This window comes from Salvelinus fontinalis, chromosome 35, assembly GCF_029448725.1.
Source record: "Salvelinus fontinalis isolate EN_2023a chromosome 35, ASM2944872v1, whole genome shotgun sequence".
NCBI classification, from domain to species: Eukaryota; Metazoa; Chordata; class Actinopteri; order Salmoniformes; family Salmonidae; genus Salvelinus; species Salvelinus fontinalis.
The window spans coordinates 12,404,254-12,425,463 of record NC_074699.1 but is presented as its reverse complement, the minus strand read 5'-3'; positions in this window follow the sequence as shown (position 1 = coordinate 12,425,463).

Genomic DNA, 21,210 nt, shown 5'->3' with positions numbered 1-21,210 from the left:
GCTATTAAAGACAGTATTTCATTATTGGTTCCTCGTCCCCCAGTGGTTATTTACAATCCTATATATACTAAGCACTGATATTAAAGGAGACCAGTTTAATGAGGTGCTATCTGCCTTAGCAATATGTCTTTCTCCGAATGAGATTGTGTTGAACGATTTTATCAAGAAATGGCTGTTCGCTGGGGTTATGTTTTGTCCATGAAATATGCATTTCATATCTCTTTCATTTCATTAACATAATTTAATTTGTGCTTTGCATTCTGTGCATAATACATATTTGATTTACAAAACAAATATTTCCATTAGAAAATGAATTTCATGCAAGCAAAAAGCAGAACTGAATGATATATTGTAAGGAAATAAGAAAAAAGGGAATTGTATTATCTTTGACTCCCCAAAAAATCCTTGGCAAGGGAAATACACTGAATAGATTTTTGGAATGTGTGTGTGTGTGTGTGTGTGTGTGCGTATCCATGTGCATGTTTGTGTAGACAGTATGTAAATGTGCATTCTAGTAGCTATGACAGCTGAGGGTATATTGCATAAAGTTTAAAGCAATATAACTCAGATTGATTTACATGGCCGGCCTGGCAGTTTCTACCTCACGTTAAATGTTCCATTGGAAGTGTGGTGGGAGGGGTCTGCTTTTTATTATCAACAAGATGTGTGGGGTATTATGAAGATATATCGCTGTGTTCAAATTCACAAAAGAAGAGTACACATCCATTTTCATTTTGAGTCACTTTCAAGAGTAGCGATGGGTGGAAAAGCTCAATAGAAAATATATCATATGAAAAGAAACCATATGAAGTACAATATGTATCCCGTCTCAGAGAAAACACGGCGTCACTTCATTGGTGGCTTCGTGTTGTGTTGTTTCTGCCTGCACATCTCTTCCCAATGGCAACTTTTAATGCGTGTATTGAGGGGCATTTAGCTGTGTGCTTCCCTTAGCCGTTGGCAGAAAGACCCCATTTGATGAATTATGGAGTCCTTCCCTCTCTATTTCTCCTGCTTTTCTCTGGGAATGGTACTAGTTTTAATTAAAGCGATGCACCTAGGTAGTTTAAAGGCTATCAGTGGCCGCTTGATAAAGTTGCGAGAGCTCAAGGCTCTGGATAACAAGAAGCGTTTTAAACTGGCCCTGGCGAGTTCATATTCATTTGGCTTATCTGTAGTATAAAAATCCAGGTAGCATTGAGACAGATCACCGGCTTTAATGAGCTCAAAATGTAAAGTCAGTGTCAGAACACTTAACTTTTTCTATTTCAACGGGAGTAGAAAATAACTTGTCTAAGCTAAAAGCCAAACAGTAAGATCTATGTTTCAGGGGTAACTAGTATTAGCAGGGATTTCAGGCTTGTCTGACATGCAGCGTTGAAGGGATGGCTTAAAATAGAAGTCCCAGGTACGGCAGAGTGGGGCTAATACCTGGGTTTGCTGAGGGAAAGAACGCTTAGAGGATCTTACAGGTTTTAGATTCTTCTCTTTCTCTCTGCTACCCGTAGTCCTGCCATGGAGGTGATTGCCTGCCCGGCTACTGCTAAGTATTTCTTTGAATCTGTGACAGGTGTTTGAAACTTGGCTTCCCTGACGACGAGAGCGGGAGTTAAGTGAGGAGATGGGAGATTGTGGATCTCTGAGAAGGAGGTGGCGAGTGTCTCGGGATGACTCCTTTTAAAGTAAGCTGCTTCTCAAGTTGGGTTTACCCCCACTTACTGCAACATACCAATCAAATGAAATCCGAAATGAGACATATGTTAGGTTGTGAAAAAGGCTGCATAGGTATTTTGTATTCAAATCTATGACTTTGTGGCTTATTTTGTTAATGTGGTGTTAAATACTATGTACTGAAGCATGCATACTCACTGCATGCTTTGTAAAAGTGTGGTTTTCTCAGTAGAGGGTGAAACCTGGTTTGTTGCAATATTTTCTGTCAGGTACATTTCTGAAAATGTACAAAACAACACGGGTCCCTTTTCTGAGTGAGGTTCTGTCTGGCCTGTTATGAGTGAGGTTCTGTCTGGCCTGTTATGAGTGAGGTTCTGTCTGGCCTGTTATGAGTGAGGTTGTGCCTGGCCTGTTATGAGTGACGATCTGTCTGGCCTGTTTTGAGTGAGGTTCTGTCTGGCCTGTTATGAGTGAGGTTCTGTCTGGCCTGTTATGAGTGAGGTTCTGTCTGGCCTGTTATGAGTGAGGTTCTGTCTGGCCTGTTATGAGTGAGGTTCTGTCTGGCCTGTTATGAGTGAGGTTCTGTCTGGCCTGTTATGAGTGAGGTTCTGTCTGGCCTGTTATGAGTGAGGTTCTGTCTGGCCTGTTATGAGTGAGGTTCTGTCTGGCCTGTTATGAGTGAGGTTCTGTCTGGCCTGTTATGAGTGAGGTTCTGTCTGGCCTGTTATGAGTGAGGTTCTGTCTGGCCTGTTATGAGTGAGGTTCTGTCTGGCCTGTTATGAGTGAGGTTCTGTCTGGCCTGTTATGAGTGAGGTTCTGTCTGGCCTGTTATGAGTGAGGTTCTGTCTGGCCTGTTATGAGTGAGGTTCTGTCTGGCCTGTTATGAGTGAGGTTCTGTCTGGCCTGTTATGAGTGAGGTTCTGTCTGGCCTGTTATGAGTGAGGTTCTGTCTGGCCTGTTATGAGTGAGGTTCTGTCTGGCCTGTTATGAGTGAGGTTGTGTCTGGCCTGTTATGGATGTTTATCCCCCTATCCTTCAATGTGGGAGAAATGGGTTTTCAGGATGGCTTTCTCTAGATGCCCTGGAACAGACCTATACCCTTATCACTACATGATGTAATGCATTATGGGATGTCATATGGACATACACCTCTTATGTGGACATACTGTATAGCCTACCTCTTCAGAAAATCACACTCCTTATTTCCGGCCTCCGTTGTGTGTGCTAACATACTGTGCTTTTTTTCACACATGCCTGTATTGACAGACATCCTGCATTGTCAGATCTCAGAGAAGACCAGCTAGCTCGATGTTTAACATCTCATCAGAACTACACAGTGTCCTCCCTTCTCCACAAGAGACTACCAGGTTAATATCTTAGCAAGTATGAAACAACTATTTTGCTCTCCTTTGGATACATGGCGGGTACAGGTACCTCAGCTTGTTTGTTAACATCGGCATTGGAAGGGGGGGGGGGGGGGGGGAATCAATCTAATACTGCAGAACTATCAGATCATATGAAATGATGGATTCTTGGTCTGAGCATTCAGCCTCTGTCTGCCGAGCTGTGCAAATCAATTCAAAACCGACACAAAGAGCAAACACACGCCGCGCTCCACAATAGGAAATTGAAGCGGAGCCTCCCTTTTTAAAATATGCCGCTACATATTTGTTTTGTGGATTACCATTCTGAAATGAAATTTGAACAGTTACTTAAAATAATATGCAAAAGATATTTCCTGTTTTTTCCATCCTCTTGTTTGTTGGATGGGGGTAGCTGCGACACGGCCACAATGTAAACAGCTTCCTGGTGTGTTATGCTGGTGTTTATTTTTCCTCAACATATTTTGGGCTTTATCCCCAACGCAGGAGGTTTACAGAACTCAGTGTTTATTCTCCTGTTTTGTATTGTTGCTGCTCTTGAAATATGTTTTAAAGTATCATCACAGGCAAAGCAACTGATACGGTGGATAGATTTTAGGGAGAGTAACAGTACCTGTCTTTAAAGGTAGCACCTGTGGACTGAGCACCAGAGCTGCAGAGTGGCTCTGGTTGCGCAGTTAGACAGTATTGTGCGGCGTGTTGAATGAGGTTTCGTTTCTTTAAAACCAATGTATAATGCGTTATTTGTCTCAGCCCGACATACCTAGCTAGAACTTTATGTCCCTGATAACTTGATCCACCATAATGTCCTGATATATGACATATTCATTCTGCCGGCCACTGTTGATTCGGCATCTTATTCAAAAGATTGTTATTTATATGTGTGTTCGTTGTCAGACAAATCTATAGGCCTCAGACAGCAAGAGAACAGCAGTGTCTTTGTCTGCGGTATTGCGGTGTACTCTGGGCCAGGGCCCCCCAGTCCTCCACAACAACAGGGCTCCTCCTCACTGATCTTGAAGGGCACACAGGTGGCAGGAGGTTGCTCCAAATGAGCCTTAATTAGCCAATTGAGTCAATCAGCAGCCTGATTGGTACAGTAGGCTCTCGCACTTTCACTTCTCTTAAGAAAACAGCCTGACACTTTTAAAGCCAGCTGGATCCATGCCCGCCACTGCCATGGCCACAAATGAGCTGGAGAAGTGCGTTGACAATAAGTGCATTGAATATAATGACGTCAATGTGGAAGAATGAATAGTTCACCTTTAGCTTATTGGCAGTAGTCCCAAGGCTAAGGAGCTCTTGAGTGTGGTGGTAGTAGTTAGGCTTATTCCGTCAACTTGAAAGGTGAAGTTTCGGTAGCATCTGGTACTAGAAGCTTTATGGCATGTTTACAACAAACATGGAATGGTGAACAACAGCAAATTGAACAGTGTTAGTCCTACATGATCAGTGTCTTTACTGTACGTGTGGCTAATACAAACCCTCTCACACCTGCTGTCTTTACGGGGTGCTGGTAACCCCAACATCCATCCTCCCGTCACTAGAACCATGGACTGTAGTGGAAAACCACTTAACAACACAGTTACTCCAAGATCCCCCAGCTCATGAGATGCCCAGCACTCATCAAATGAGGGACACTCCAGTCCTCCCTGTCATCTCTCAGCTGAGACATCTGGACGATTGTCATGGATGTCACGGTTGATGAACGCTGAACGCTGACGAATCCCAGGAGGCCTCAATGAAATGAGAAGAAAAGTCTCTCTTTGGTGACAAGTGTGTTGCTACTAGTGCACGTAGCAATGAGTGGAGTGCTGCGTACCATTCACTGTCCACAGGTACTTTTTAGAGAGGACTTAAAACGGAAAGCTCATTCACACTGTTGTCATGCCTTCTGTTCTGTTACCAGTTGTAAACCATATGAGCGTTTGGAGGTATATTATAGACTAAGAGTACCCACAGCTCTTTGTCAGCCGTCAGAAGAACCGGTTAGAAAAGGGCTGCATAGATATTCCATGTTAAAATCTATGGCTGTGGCCTATTTTGTTAAAGCTAGAATCGCTAGTTGCTACATCTATTTTTGAACTTTGAAATGAATTATATGCATCCATTGATTCTTGAAGAATACAACTTATACATGCCTCGTGAGCTTAGTTCAACTGTACTACCCCACCAGAACCCGAAATAGAAGCTTGATCGTTTCAGCACAGCTTTAACAAGATACCCTGGGATAGACCTATACCCTTACCACTACACGATGTAATGCATTACGTGAGGTGGACATGCACCTTCTTATGACATATAGCCGACCTCTTCAGAAAATCACACGCCTTGTTTTTTGTCTTTTCACACATGCCTGTATTGACAGACATCCTCCAGTGTCAGATCTCAGAGAAGACCAGAACTACACGGCAACCTTTCTTCGTGAGAGCCAACCAGGTTAATACCTTAGCCAGTGTGAAACAACTCTTCTGCATTAAACGGAAAGCTCATTCACACTTTTGTCATGCCTTCTGTTCCCTTACCAATTCTAAACCATATGAGCGTTTTGAGGTATATTACAGTTACCTCAGACTTAGAGCAGCCACAGCTGTTTGTTAGCTGTAAGAATAGCCGCGTCGCGAACCAGGCTTCCTAAAACGGGAAGCCTGGGGAAGTCTATGGCAACAAAAAAAGAAGCTAAATAGGGGTGGGAACCCGGTGTAAATCAGTGACACCTCGCAACACGTCAAACCAATCAAATGCCCTGCTTGGGCAGAGCTCCAATAGCGCTCACTAGATTAGTGTCCTAGGTGCAACAGTGGGTGAGAATGCCCGGGAAATTGCATATTAAAACCCCATCAAAATACTGTATGTTGATGTACAGTGGGGCAAAAAAGTATTTAGTCAACCACCAATTGTGCAAGTTCTCCCACTTAAAAAGATGAGAGAGGCCTGTAATTTTCATCATAGGTACACTTCAACTATGACAGACAAAATTAGAAAAACGAAATCCAGAAAATCACATTGTAGGATTTTTAATGAATTTATTTGCAAATGATGGTGAAAAATAAGTATTTGGTCACCTACAAACAAGCAAGATTTCTGGCTCTCACAGATCTGTAACTTCTTCTTTAAGAGGCTCCTCTGTCCTCCACTCGTTACCTGTATTAATGGCACCTGTTTGAACTTGTTATCAGTATAAAAGACACCTGTCCACAACCTCAAACAGTCACACTCCAAACTCCACTATGACCAAGACCAAAGAGCTGTCAAAGGACACCAGAAACAAAATTGTAGACCTGCACCAGGCTGGGAAGACTGAATCTGCAATAGGTAAGCAGCTTGGTTTGAAGAAATCAACTGTGGGAGCAATTATTAGGAAATGGAAGACATACAAGACCACTGATAATCTCCCTCGATCTGGGGCTCCACGCAAGATCTCACCCTGTGGGGTCAAAATGATCACAAGAACGGTGAGCAAAAATCCCAGAACCACACGGCGGGACCTAGTGAATGACCTGCAGAGAGCTGGGACCAAAGTAACAAAGCCTACCATCAGTAACACACTACGCCGCCAGGGACTCAAATCCTGCAGTGCCAGACGTGTCCCCCTGCTTAAGCCAGTGCATGTCCAGGCCCGTCTGAAGTTTGCTAGAGAGCATTTTGATGATCCAGAAGAAGATTGGGAGAATGTCATATGGTCAGATGAAACCAAAATATAACTTTTTGGTAAAAACTCAACTCGTCGTGTTTGGAGGACAAAGAATGCTGAGTTGCATCCAAAGAACACCATACCTACTGTGAAGTATGGGGGTGGAAACATCATGCTTTGGGGCTGTTTTCCTGCACAGGGACCAGGACGACTGATCCGTGTAAAGGAAAGAATGAACGGGGCCATGTATCGTGAGATTTTGAGTGAAAACCTCCTTCCATCAGCAAGGGCATTGAAGATGAAACGTGGCTGGGTCTTTCAGCATGAAAATGATCCCAAACACACCGCCCGGGCAACGAAGGAGTGGCTTAGTAAGAAGCATTTCAAGGTCCTGGAGTGGCCTAGCCAGTCTCCAGATCTCAACCCCATAGAAAATCTTTGGAGGGAGTTGAAAGTCCGTGTTGCCCAGCAACAGCCCCAAAACATCACTGCTCTAGAGGAGATCTGCATGGAGGAATGGGCCAAAATACCAGCAACAGTGTGTGAAAACCTTGTGAAGACTTACAGAAAACATTTGACCTCTGTCATTGCCAACAAAGGGTATATAACAAAGTATTGAGATAAGCTTTTGTTATTGACCAAATACTTATTTTCCACCATAATTTGCAAATAAATTCATAAAAAATCCTACAATGTGATTTTCTGGATTTTTTTTTCTCATTTTGTCTGTCATAGTTGAAGTGTACCTATGATGAAAATGACTGGCCTCTCATCTTTTTAAGTGGGAGAACTTGCACAATTGGTGGCTGACTAAATACTTTTTTGCCCCACTGTATATCACTTTTGTGTACAGAGCACACATCTGGCAAAACAGAATTATGTTTTTCCTCCAGATTTTCTTACATTTTCTGCAATGTTGCAAACTAGTTTACGGAACAACTCTCTGCAAAGTATGTCCTTCCTGGTCTGAAAACAGTGTCGGACATAACACATGTCACATGTGGAGGGAGGGAGGGTTCTTGAAATGTAACATCCAATCAAAATCTTTCCGCTGGACGCCAGCGGACCATTCACAACCGTTTTTGCAATACAACATTCTATTGACAGCCACGTGATTTTGGAAGTATGGCAACATGAGACTACTGTAAGAACAACTCAGCAATTACACAAAGATTTGGCATTATACATCTGGGAGACTTGGCAGTTGAGAATCCTGAATTAAACCCATTGCCCCTCCCCTCTCAGATTTACTGAACTACCTTTCAAAACAACAATGTTTGTCACTTATAGCTGGGAGCATCGAATAATGCTGTATAATGTTTCAATGTAATGATATATAGAAACAGTGATTACACTCTAATTCAATTGGGCGGTAATCAAATTGCAATAATGGCCTTTATTTGGGACCCCAATTTATCGTTTTCCCAGAAATCATTAAACAATTTTCTCTTTAAATCCACTTTAAATATGCACTGACACGCGTACACACACACACACACACACACACACACACACACACACACACACACACACACACACACACACACACACACACACACACACACACACACACACACACACACACACACACACACACACACACACACACACACACACACACACACACACCACACACAGTGTTATGGTAAATGATAGGAAGACCCAGCTGGTGGAGCAGTGGAAGGAGGACTCTTGTGAGTAAACACAAAGATCCCGGGGCTTGTTCCTCTGTATGGGTGAAGGCAGTCATGTGACATTTAGACACTTATCTAAGATTAATGGATGTTATGATTTACCCCAGATTTACTGAGCTTTACTGTACGTAGAGATTTCAAACTGTTCACACAGACTTTGTTATGGTACTTGCAAGATTTGAACTCTTTAGTTAAAGTTTAACCAAAGCCGACGGAAGCTTTCTTAAACTAGAAGAATGTTTGGCGCTGAGGACTCCTCCAGCTATGAGTGATCCTCATAGTGCCATTGTCACTGTCATCATGCATGACGGGCCATGCTCCATGATATCTGCCCTAGGATTTCTACATGGGTAAACCTTTCTCTCTCTGGAGCACCGAGCCACTACGAGGAGCGATCAGGCACGACTGATTCCCCAGCTTTCTTAAGAGAAAGTAACGTTACAGTGCGGCTGAGAGGGCCCATCGCTCCAGCCTCCATGACATCCACTTAGACACCAACATCCCCGAATAACCCGATGTCAGAGGCCCCTGGCTAGGAGCACGGCAGGCAGCCAGACAATCGGAGGGAGCGCTGGTTTAAAGTAGTGGGCTGCCTAGTGTAATGTTGTCTGCTCCAACTGAACAGCCTCTTTCCCTCCAGCCACAGACAGCGATAGTTAAGAAGTCACTCACTTTGATATCCATGAAGAGGAGGCCTGCTGCCGCGCTGCTCATCTTTTCCATAAGTACTTTTATGGAAAAGATGAGCAAAAATAAATAAAAAGGACCTGGAGAGAGAGAAATGAAGCAGAATAGCACATCTGGTTGGAATACTGTATAGCAGACCGTATAGACAATGAGGTTGAGAAGAAATGGGTTTAGGCCCAGTTTTCTGTCTTTAGCAGCTTGTTGTTTTTTTTGGACTGAAGTACTGTTCATCAGTGTAGCGGAGGAGAGGAGTACCAGTGTCATTATGATGTCTGTTGTTGCCTGATTTTGGTTAAGCTGTATTAACACAGCTGATTCAGTACCTCGTCATAGAGTAGTAGCCTTACATGCAAATACCCTAACACTCTCATACGCCTTTACGTTCACACACACTCTCACTCACGTATACAATATAACCATTAGGCAATGTAATCAACCGATAGAGTAGTGTATTCCTTGTGAGACGTTCACAGTCAAACATGATACAGTAATCACAGGTACAATTATACTCACACACACTTCTGTATAATCATACACACAGACACACAGGGAGAAAACAGCAGAACCAACTTGCCTCACCGCTTGGCCACCACATGTGGACAGCCCAATGCCGATTGGCTGGTTTACTTTCACCGGCTGATAGCCAAGCTCTAATGGAAGAGATACAACGCAGGCAAAGAATTTCATTCGTTTTTGTGATAAAGTTATATGTTCAGCCTTGAACAACTGGGAGATAATGTTTGGACTCATTATAATTCCCAGTGTGTTTAAACAGGCAGCAGAGAATGCAAACAAAAGCAGATGAAATTTGAAAAGTATTATCAATATTGCAGATAGCGGATGCCCTTTCCAATCAGAGAAAGCGTATCTCTCACGGCAAATATATGGTTGAATAGTTCATTCGTTTCTATTAGCCTGTTGTGTGTTTCGCTTTCCCTCATATATATTTATGCAGAATTGATGAAAAGGCCAAACAAACTGCCATTAGATATTCCCTTAATTCACTATCCCGGCCTTCTAAAGGTAGCCGGGTACATTTAAAACGCATTCGTTTACTGTGACTGATATTTCTCGGAGCTCTTTCCAAAGTGCCATTTCTCACGTGCCTTAGCCACAGTACAGCATATTTTTTAGCACTGTGTGTGTGTGTGTGTGTGTGTGTGTGTGTGTGTGTGTGTGTGTGTGTGTGTGTGTGTGTGTGTGTGTGTGTGTGTGTGTGTGTGTGTGTGTGTGTGTGTGTGTGTGTGTGTGTGTGTGTGTGTGTGTGTGTGCCTGTATGTGATAGGGTGCAGTACCACTCTGCATGCTACTGCATGTTTTCTTCAGGTCTCTTAATAGCTAGCTGCTGGAGCAAAATAATTGTCATTTTCCAGCCAGTGGGCCTAAAGTCATACAACATAATGACATTTATAAAAATGAGGTGGAAATGGCAGACAGGAGGCAAGTCAAATGTAGAGAGATATGAATAATTTAGTGTATAAGAAGGCGAGTGTAGGTGCAAATGGAGGTATGGTGAAGTGTCTAAGTATCGTTTATGTTGGCACCAGTATGTGTTAATGTGCACTCATCTATCTATGGGTAGGAAACACGATGCACAATGAAAATAGGGGAAGGGACTGTGTGCCTGGCTGTGTTCTAGTGGGCCGGTGCTTCGGTAACAAGTGAATCCAGCCAGACTACTACTAAATGTCCTCAGACAGTGATAGGTCGATTTAAGCTCTGGTGTGACGGAGAAGAGATGAATGTCAGCGATTCTTTTTTTTTTAAACCACAGATTCATCACCTGGTATTGAGGGTAATGAGCGAGGCGTGGAGGTGAACACATTAAACCAAGCCGACCTTGCCCAGCTCAGCCAGGAGGGATGACAGAGACGTACAGGAACAGAGGGGCAGCGGCCAGGACCAAACCAAACCCCCTCCACATCCCTTCCAACTCCTCCATGGTGGCCCCACACCTGTCCAACACTGGGAGGCGATTTGACACAACAACAACAACACTAGAACAGGTAAAGAGGACGGCCATACTTATTCTCAATCACACACATACACACTGGCAGTCCTTGCTAGTTGTAACACGCTGAAAGGCATGTTTCTGTCCTAAGAAACTGGGACCCTAATGGAGACACAGTTTTATTGTCAGTGAAAACAATTTGCCAGTATCTGCAGCGAGCTGCCTGCAGCTGGTGATGTAGTGGAGCCAGCGTGTAGTCAAGGCTGACATATACCATCCACTAGTGACAGGAGCGCCGGTCGGAGCACACACTCACACAGGCAGACACCAAACATAGACACAGTTCACGCACAACACCCAGTGGATACTACTCATATGCACGAATACAATTCAAACATATAGCCACAAATGTGCACATTAACACCCGAGTGTGTGCGTGCACACACACACACACACACACACACACACACACACACACACACACACACACACACACACACACACACACACACACACACACACACACACACACACACACACACACACACACACACACACACACACACACACACACACACACATATATAGGTCGTGGAGGTGATTATGGAAATATTTCCTTAAACATATCAATAGAACGCCAGGAGTTCCATTACAGTGAGGGGGAAAATTCCACTTGTAAAAGCAGTATATATCAGGTCATAGCTCTCCCATCTGCTGCACATTTCTGCAGAGTGACAAAGCAGACCCTACACTGGCCTGACCAAGTACACTGCATGAATCACTGCTACCAGTCGGATTGATAAGTAGAGACATAAAACCACAAGGATGTTGGTTCTAATTGTAGGAAAATGCTCATCAGGTTAACATGTCTCGCTTCACTGAACGGCCAACTGTGTATTACAGGTTTAAAGACTAAGTCGGCTAAGATAGAGACATCCACAGTGCAACGATCCATAGTGGTAGTTGATTATGAGATCCTTCTCTTAGGAGTCAGAGGTTGGCGGTGCATAGTTGTCACTCCTGCACTTCCTCCCTGGGTGTTCCCTCTATGTGGTCCAGAGCAGAGAAGTTAGATTAGAGGAAAATAAGTGAGCACATAAAGAGAGGGAAGTCTGTCCAAGAAGTATTAGTTCTCTTTTTAATTTTAGCAAGATGAGGAACCCGGAATTTAAATGAAAGAATCGGTTTTCATCCAGCTAATAGTAATCCATAATCCAGCCAACGTGTCTTAACCACAATGTGGTTGGTCTGATTAACTTTAATGCCTTCCCTCTCAATTTATTGAAATGTTGGAAAGAACACATTTGGCTTGGAACCAAAGACTGCTTCTCTTTAAAATGAGAGGGGCACACAAAGTGACTCAGGCTGTGAAATTGAGAGGGGTTAGGAGAGAAGGAAGTTGAGAGAGGAGAGGGGAAAAGAGAGGGCATAAGAAGAGAGGGATGTAGAAGGTGTTGGAGAAAAGAGAAACAAAATAATAATCAAAATGGTATTGGTCCACGCAGGACTCATTTCAGGACATTTAAAAAGAAAAAAGAAAAGGAAGAGGTCATATTTTCAGCAACACTTCAAATGAATTTCTGTAATGATCCCAAAACCTTGAAAAGGCAAATCCAATCAAACAATATCTAGTGGGCTTAATTTTCTTTGCTGGAGAATGACCTCCTTTGTCAAAGGGTGAGTCGGGGAGAATGTGGGTCGCGATAGTCCTACAAATGAAGGGGACAATTTGGTCTAGTTATAGCTATTATCCCTACAAGTGTGTGAGGGGAGATGCTGTAGCTTTAACACTTTGGAGCTTTGATATGACTCATTGTAAATGATGCTCCAGAAGGTCAATTGCAGAGTTCAAAATGGCCGTTGATGGAGGGAGGAGGATAAATGTGTCATGTTTTCCCCCCTCAGACGCGCTGCGGCGTTTATTTAAAAAATGAATCCCGACAGGCCTGTTCTTTTTGACTGGCGCAGTCAACATAACACTCTGGCCCATTTTTCTCGAGAAGCATGATTTCTTGCCCATTGTTTTTACTCCTTTTACCTTTAACCATTTGAAAGGTAATCATGCATGATTACAGGGATTAGGACATGAGTGGATGAGCAGCAATGCTCCACTGACCTTTTGCTACTCATTATTGGACGTTCAAAAAAGTGTCTTGCTAAATCTTAAGGGAATGCTCAGCTCAGTGACCGTGATCTGTTATTGTCTGTCTGTACCATTTCACAGTGGCAGGCACAGAGTGAGGGGATTGACAGTGTATCGTACTTCACTGAGGAGGAGGATGATGAAGAGGATAAGAGTGTGGGCTAAGTGTTTAGCTGTGATAATTGCGTCACCGGGGGTGGGGGGGCAGTCTCGTACATTTGGCCTCTGCGCCCTGCAGGTGTGTCATCCCCCTCTCCTCCTCTCCTCCTCTCCTCTCTTCTCCTCCTACTCTCCTCCTCTCCTCATCATGCCGACACATTACAGTCATTAGGAGAGTCTCTGCCTCGCTTACAGCACAGCAGCAAGACACACACACACACACACACACACACACACACACACACACACACACACACACACACACACACACACACACACACACACACACACACACACACACACACACACAGGATATGTGCCAATCTAGCATTAATTTAATCACTACATTAAAATAGGGCACTATTTTTATATACTGTGATGTGTGTTATATACAGACCCTGGGAAACGCAATAAATCCAGATACCCAGTTAAGTGCCAGCTTTGTAGAACAGCACTTTATATTTGTCTTTTATATATGAATATTGACTGACTGACTGCCTGCCAGTATGCACTCCTGTCTAAGAAAATGGTCTCTCCCACAATTAATGTGGTGCACCTGTGATGCTCGATAAAGACTGCCGCACTGTGCACAGGTGTGGAACATTAATTCAGGGGGTGTTCCTTGAAAAGACAACCCCCCCCACTCAGCAACCATGCCACCCCACTTCCACCCCACCCTTGGAAAAAAAGGCAAATATAAAAAGAAACCAACCCACCACTTCTGTTCATTCAGTGATCTGTGTGCAAAAGTATGTAAATGACTGTGCTGCATGCTAATCAATCCTGTCCTTCACGCAGATTGAAGGGGAAGGCAAAAAGCTGGCTTGAGGAGTGTGCTGGAGCCAGACGGACTGGAAAAGTAGGACAGGGATGCCAGGGAACTTCTCTGGTGCTGAGAGGTACGACCCCTTTCATCACACTGAAACATCTGCCGAGAGTAGCTGTGTGGTCAGACAGTGGACAGGACATCTGAGTCTAAAGCGACACAGACAAAGAGACTTGGGCTGGAAGTCTTTGATACAATGAGCAGAAAGAGACAGAGATACAGTGAATTCTGAAAGTATTCAAACCCCTTGACTTTTTCCACATTTTGTTATGTTACAGCCTTATTCTAAAATGGATTAAATTAGATTTTTTTCCCTCATCAATCTACACACAAAACTCCATAATAACAAAGCAAAAACATTTGAACATTTTTGCAAATTTATACAAAATAAAAAACAGAAATACCTTATTTACATAAGTATTCAGACCCTTTGCTATGAGACTTGTAATTGAGTTCAGGTGCATCCTGTTTCCATTGATCATCCTTGAGATGTTTCTACAACTTGACTGGAGTCCACCTATGGTAAATTCAATTGATTGGACATGATTTGGAAAGGCACACACCTGTCTATATAAGGTCCCACAGTTGACAGTGCATGACAGAGCAAAAACCAAGCCATGAGGTCGAAGGAATTGTCCGAGAGCACAGAAACAGGATTGTGTCGAGGCATAGATCTGGGGAAGGATACCAACAAATGGCTGCAGCATTGAAGGTCCCCAAGAACACAGTGCCCTCCATCATTCTTAAATGTAAAACGTTTGGAACCACCAAGACTAGAACTGGCTGCCAAACTGAGCAATTGGGGGAGAAGGGCCTTGGTCAGGGAGGTGACCAAGAACCCGATGGTCACTCTGAAAGAGCTCCAGAGTTCCTCTGTGAAGATGGGAGAACCTTCCAGAAGAAAAACCATCTCTGCAGCACTCCACCAACCAGGCCTCTGAATGTCCTTGAATGGCCCAGCTAGAGCCCGGACTTGAACCCGATCGAAGATCTCTGGAGAAACCTGAAAATAGCTATGCAGCAACACTCCCCATCCAACCTGACAGAGCTTGAGAGGATCTGCAGAGAAGAATGGGAGAAACTCCCCAAATACAGATGTGCCAAACTTGTAGCGTCATACCCATGAAGACTCGAGACTGTAATCGTTGCTAAAGGTGCTTCAACAATGTACTGAATAAAGGGTCTGAATACTTATGTAAATGTGATATTTCTTTCTTTTTATATACACTGCTCAAAAAAATAAAGGGAACACTTAAACAACACAATGTAACTCCAAGTCAATCACACTTCTGTGAAATCAAACTGTCCACTTAGGAAGCAACACTGATTGACAATAAATTTCACATGCTGTTGTGCAAATGGAATAGACAACAGGTGGAAATTATAGGCAATTAGCAAGACACCCCCAATAAAGGAGTGGTTCTGCAGGTGGTGACCACAGACCACTTCTCAGTTCATATGCTTCCTGGCTGATGTTTTGGTCACTTTTGAATGCTGGCGGTGCTTTCACTCTAGTGGTAGCATGAGACGGAGTCTACAACCCACACAAGTGGCTTAGGTAGTGCAGCTCATCCAGGATGGCACATCAATGCGAGCTGTGGCAAGAAGGTTTGCTGTGTCTGTCAGCGTAGTGTCCAGAGCATGGAGGCGCTACCAGGAGACAGGCCAGTACATCAGGAGACGTGGAGGAGGCCGTAGGAGGGCAACAACCCAGCAGCAGGACCGCTACCTCCGCCTTTGTGCAAGGAGGAGCAGGAGGAGCACTGCCAGAGCCCTGCAAAATGACCTCCAGCAGGCCACAAATGTGCATGTGTCTACTCAAACGGTCAGAAACAGATTCCATGAGGGTGGTATGAGGGCCCGACGTCCACAGGTGGGGGTTGTGCTTACAACCCAACACCGTGCAGGACGTTTTGGCATTTGCCAGAGAACACCAAGATTGGCAAATTCGCCACTGGCGCCCTGTGCTCGTCACAGATGAAAGCAGGTTCACACTGAGCACAAGTGACAGACGTGACAGAGTCTGGAGACGCCGTGGAGAACGTTCTGCTGCCTGGAACATCCTCCAGCATGACCGGTTTGGCGGTGGGTCAGTCATGGTGAGGGGTGGCATTTCTTTGGGGGGCCGAATGCCATTAGGTACCGAGATGAGATCCTCAGACCCCTTGTGAGACCATATGCTGGTGCGGTTGGCCCTGGGTTCTTTCTAATGCAAGACAATGCTAGACCTCATGTGGCTGGAGTGTGTCAGCAGTTCCTGCAAGAGGAAGGCATTGATGCTATGGACTGGCCCGCCCGTTCCCCAGACCTGAATCCAATTGAGCACATCTGGGACAACATGTCTCGCTCCATCCACCAACGCCACGTTGCACCACAGACTGTCCAGGAGTTGGCGGATGCTTTAGTCCAGGTCTGGGAGGAGATCCCTCAGGAGACCATCCGCCACCTCATCAGGAGCATGCCCGGGCGTTGTAGGGAGGTCATACAGGCACGTGGAGGCCACACACACTACTGAGCCTCATTTTGACTTGTTTTAAGGACATTACATCAAAGTTGGATCAGCCCGTAGTGTGGTTTGAGTGTGACTCCACATCCAGACCTCCATGTGTTGATAAATTTGATTTCCATTGATAATTTTTGTGTGATTTTGTAGTCAGCACATTCAACTATGTAAAGAAAAAAGTATTTAATAAGAATGTTTCATTCATTCAGATCTAGGATGTGTTATTTTAGTGTTCCCTTTATTTTTTTGAGCAGTGTATATATACACAGTGAGGGGAAAAAGTATTTGATCCCCTGCTGATTTTGTACATTTTCCCACTGACAAAGAAATGATCAGTTTATCATTTTAATGGCAGGTTTAACTGAACAGTGAGAGACAGAATAACAACAAAAGAATCCAGAAAAACGCATGTCAAAAATGTTATAAATTGATTTGCATTTTAATGAGGGAAATGACTATTTGAGCCAGATTTCTGGCTCCTAGGTGTCTTTTATACAGGTAATGAGCTGAGATTAGGAGCACACTCTTAAAGGGAGTGCTCCTAATCTCAGCTCGTTACCTGTGTAAAAGACACCTGTCCACAGAAGCAATCAATCAATCAGATTCCAAACTCTCCACCATGGCCAAGACCAAAGAGCTCGCCAAGGATGTCAGGGACAAGATTGTAGACCTACACAAGGCTGGAATGGGCTACAAGACCATCGCCAAGCAGCTTGGTGAGAAAGTGACAACAGTTGGTGCGATTATTCGCAAATGGAAGAAACACAAAAGAACTGTCAATCTCCCTCGGCCTGGGGCTCCATGCAAGATCTCACCTCGTGGAGTTGCAATGATCATGAGAACGGTGAGGAATCAGCCCAGAACTACACGGGAGGATCTTGTCAATGATCTTAAGGCAGCTGGGATCATAGTCACCAAGAAAACTATTGGTAACACACTACGCCGTGAAGGACTGAAATCCTGCAGCGCCCGCAAGGTCCCCCTGCTCAAGAAAGCACATATACATGCCCGTCTGAAGTTTGCCAATGAACATCTGAATGATTCAGAGGACGACTGGGTGAAAGTGTTGTGGTCAGATGAGACCAAAATGGAGCTCTTTGGCATCAACTCAACTCGCCGTGTTTGGAGGAGGAGGAAAGCTGCCTAATGACCCAAAGAACACCATCCCCACCGTCAAACATGGAGGTGGAAACATATGCTTTGGGGGTGTTTTTCTGCTAAGGGGACAGGACAACTTCACATCAAAGGGACGATGGACAGGGCCATGTACCGTCAAATCTTGGGTGAGAACATCCTTCCCTCAGCCAGGGCATTGAAAATGGGTTGTGGATGGGTATTCCAGCATGACAATGACCCAAAACACACGGCCAAGGCAACAAAGGAGTGGCTCAAGAAAAAGCACATTAAGGTCATGGAGTGGCCTAGCCAGTCTCCAGACCTTAATCCCAGAAAATCTGTGGAGGGAGCTGAAGGTTTGAGTTGCCAAACGTCAGCCTCGAAACCTTAATGATTTGGAGAAGATCTGCAAAGAGGAGTGGGACAAAATCCCTCCTGAGATGTGTGCAAACCTGGTGTCCAACTACAAGAAACGTCTGACCTCTGTGATTGCAAACAAGGGTTTTGTCACCAAGTACTAAGTCATGTTTTGCAGAGGGGTCAAATACTTATTTCCCTCATTAAAATGCAAATCAATTTATAACATTTTTGACATGCGTTTTTCTGGATTTTTTTGTTGTTATTCTGTCTCTCACTGTCCAAATACACCTACCATTAAAAATATACACTGACTTCTTTCTTTGTCAGTTCATTTCTTTGTCAGTGGGCAAACGTACAAAATCAGCAGGGGATCAAATACTTTTCCCCCTCACTGTATATAAAAAGAATGACCCCTTTTCCTCCCCAATTTCGTGGTATCTAATTGGTAGTTACACTCTTGTCTCATCGCTGCAACTCCCGTACGGACTCGGGATAGGCGAAGGTTGAGAGCCGTCCGTCCTCCGAAACATGACCTAACCAAGGCGCACTGCTTCTTGACACAATGCCCACTTAACCCTGAAGCTAGCCACACCAATGTGTCGGAGGAAACACCGTACGTGCACCTGTTGACGGTGTCAGCGTGCACGCCCCTGGCACACCATAGGAGTTGCTAGAGCGCGATGGGACAAGGACATCCCTGCCGGCCAAACCCTCCCCTAACCCGGACGATGCTGGGCCAATTGTGCGCCGCCCCATGGGTCTCCCACTCGCGACCGGCTGCGACAGAGCCTGGACTCAAACCAGGATCTCTAATGGCACAGCTAGCACTGCAATGCAGTGCCTTAGACCACTGTGCCACTCGGGAGGCATATTTTCATTTTTTTATGGAGTATTGTGTGTAGATTGATGAGGGAATAAAACTGTTTAATCAATTTTAGAATAAGTGTAACAAAATGTGGAAAAAGTCAAGGGTTCTGAATACTTTCCGAATGCACTGTACAGTATGGCAGAGGTTAGGAAATAAAAATGTATTGATTAATTAAGGGTGTAATATAGAGTAAACTGAAGAGGGATAGGACTGATAAATGTACAGTACGCTGATATTGCCGATAAGGATCTTCCTTGACTGACATACAGGTACAGTATGTACAGTTGAAGTCTGAAGTTTACATACACTTAGGTTGGAGTCATTAAAAGTCGTTTTTCAACCACTCCATACATTTCTTGTGAACAAACTATAGTTTTGGCAAGTCGGTTAGGTAATCTACGTTGTGCATGACACAAGTCATTTTTCCAACAATTGTTTACAGACAGATTATTTCACTTATAATTCACTGTGTCACAATTCCAGTAGGTCAGAAGTTTACATACACTAAGTTGACTGTGCCTTTAAACAGTTTGGAAAATTCCAGAAAATGATGTCATGGCTTTGGAAGCTTCTGATAGGCTAATTGACATCATTTGAGTCAATTGGAGGTGTACCTGTGGATGTATTTCAAGGCCTACCTTCAAACGCAGTGCCTCTTTGCTTGACATCATGGGAAAATCTTAAGAAATCAGCCAATACCTAAAAAAACTAAATTATAGACCTCCACAAGTCTGGTTCATCCTTGGGAGCAATTTCCAAATGCCTGAAGGTACCACGTTCATCTGTACAAACAATAATGCTCAAGTATAAACACCATGGGACCACGCAGCCGTCATACCGCTCAGGAAGGAGACCCGTTCTGTCTCCTAGATATGAATGTACTTTGGTGTTTAAAAGTGAAAATCAATCCCAGAACAACAGCAAAGGACCTTGTGAAGATGCTGGAGGACACAGGTACAAAGGTATCCATATCCACAGTAAAACGAGTCCTACATGGACATAACCTGAAAGGCCGCTCAGCAAGGAAGAAGCCACTGCTCCAAAACCGCCATAAAAAAAGCCAGACTATCGTTTGCAACTGCACATGGGGACAAAGATCGTACTTTTTGGGGAAAAAAATGGGTGAACAGTGAGTACAGGAGAGGGCTGAGCATGCATGATACCATCTATTTTGTGAAGTGCACCAGTCCCTCCTGCAGCAAAGCACCCCACAACATGATGCTGCCACCCCCGTGCTTCACAGTTGGGATGGTGTTCTTCGGCTTGCAAGCCTCCCTTTTTTTCCTCCAAACATAACGATTGTCAATATGACCAAACAGTTCTATTTTGGTTTCATCAGACCAAAGGACAGATGAACGTGGTACCTTCAGTCTTTGGAAATTGCTCCCAAGGATGAACCAGACTTGTGGAGGTCTACAATTTCTTTCTGAGATCTTGGCTGATTTCTTTTGTGGTTACTCTAACATAAGTGTATGTAAACTTCTGACTTCAACTGTATATGTACATACAGTATCTACCTCAATTACCTCGTACCGCTGCACATCGACTCAGTACTGGTACCCCATGCGTATAGCCAAGTTATCATTACTCATTATGTATTTATTCCTTGTGTTTTTACTTTTACATTTTTCTCTCTGCATTGTTGGGAAGAGCCCGTAAGTAAGCATTTCACTGTTAGTCAAGACCTCTTATTTAGGAAGCATGTAACAAATAAAATGTGATTTCTGATTTGATCTGTGTTTCAAAGATCTGCTGATTTGAGATTATTTTGTGCGTTTTTTGGTATTGTGCGATGACCTGGATAGTGTTCACTGTTGTGTTTTATTCAGTTGCTTGTGTCAATATGACAGTTCCATTTTTCATCATGGGCTCAATGACAAACACACACCCCCTTTCCCCCCAACCGGTGCATTTGCAGTAATGGCTGCAGTAAGTGTAGAGACTGAGTACAAGGATAAAAGCCTAAACAAATCCCTGATAAGAAAATATGACATGGACATCAGCATGCAAAATAAGATGAAACCTGCGAGCAGAGGCAGCCAGATTAATGATAAATTATGAGGACTAGCCTTGTTTATAGCAGTAATCTTTCCTTTCTGCACCTGCTCATATTCTTCTGGCCTGCAGCTCCACTCTATTTTTTCCCTCATCTCTTTTTTGGGTTCTTGCTTTTAAATGGGCTATATTCTACGGTAACTGTGCTAAAACCAGTGGGA